The 1345-nt window shown below is 41.7% G+C and overlaps 1 protein-coding gene across 2 annotated transcripts in view; it reads left to right on the forward strand.

The window, feature by feature from the left end:
* FBXO28 (F-box protein 28) overlaps positions 1 to 1345 on the forward strand; it is a 43852-nt gene that overhangs the window by 11071 nt on the left and 31436 nt on the right. The gene's annotated exons all lie outside the window — the stretch shown is intronic.

The following is a 1345-nucleotide window of genomic DNA, read 5'->3' on the forward strand; positions in this document are numbered from 1 at the left end:
TCATTGTTGTTTGGCGGGTCCGATCTGGGGATTCGAACCCGTCACCTTAGGTGTACGTGGCTGGCGCCTTAGCCGGTTGAGCTATAGGCGCCGAGCCCATTTATATTAATTTCACCTATCTCCTGTGAAATTTCCAGAACCATATCTTTAGTCCTAGTATTACAGTGCAAACAAACAGAAAATGACCAGCTAACTTCCCCAATATCAGATCTTAAGTTATTTTATCTTTACCTAATTTCCCTGCTCAGAACATGGAAGGTTTTATACCCCTCAGCTTTGCCTGCATATTTGATCTATCTACAGAAGTAGTTTGCTTGCTAAAGGTTTGTTCATTCTAGACTTTGTGCCTTTGACATCACCTCTAACTCAGCAATCTTGTCCTCTCTTCCTTCAAAACCTAGTTGAAATCTTTTGTCATTAATTGATTATATCCAGTTATTTATTCTTATTCTCATCACCTAGTCAATACTTACATATTCATACTAGTCAATGTTCATTAAACTGAATTTCTAGATTATTAAAAGGTATCCAAACTATTGTTAGCTAGACTCAGTGTAGCAAAATTAATAAAATAGACTATGCCTTGAGATTGTAGCAGTAATTAGCCTTAATTTTCTAATTTCCTCTTTGTAAATACATTGCTACAAAAAAAAAAACTCGGGCTCAGCACCCATAGCACAGTGGTTACGGTGGCAGGTTTGAACCCAGCTCAGGCCAGCTAAAGAACTACAACAAAAAAATAGCCAGGTGTTGTGGCAGGTGCCTGTAGGCCCAACTAATTGGGAGGCTGAGGCAAGACAGTCACTTAAGCCAAAGAATTGGAGGTTGCTGTGAGCTGTGACACTACGGCACTGTACCAACAGCAACATAGTGAGACTCTGTCTCAAAAAAAAAAGAAAAGGAAAAAAAAACTCAATGGTTAGGGCGCTAGCCACATACACCGAGGCTGGTGGATCCAAATCCAGCCTGGGCCTGCTGAACAACAATGACAACTGCAACAGCAAAAAAAAATATCCGGGTGTTGTGGCAGGCATATGTAGTCCCAGCTGCTCGGGAGACTGAGGCAAGAGAATTGCTTAAGCCCACAAGTTTGAGGTTGCTGTGGTGGTGCTATGGCACTCTACCAAGGGTGACATAGTAAGACTCTTGTCTCCAAAAGAAAAAAAAATTCATCTCAAATTATCAACGAGGTTGTAGAGTGTACAGAGATAAGAAGTGTTTTCTACAAGACTAAGATAAAGAGTACCTTGGGTTTTAAAAAAAATCTGTCGGCTCGGCGCCTGTGGCTCAAGCGGCTAAGGCGCCAGCCACATACACCTAAGGTGGTGGGTTTGAATCCCTAGCC

Source organism: Otolemur garnettii, unplaced genomic scaffold, assembly GCF_000181295.1.
Source record: "Otolemur garnettii isolate 467f Iridium unplaced genomic scaffold, OtoGar3 scaffold00045, whole genome shotgun sequence".
Lineage (NCBI taxonomy): Eukaryota > Metazoa > Chordata > Mammalia > Primates > Galagidae > Otolemur > Otolemur garnettii.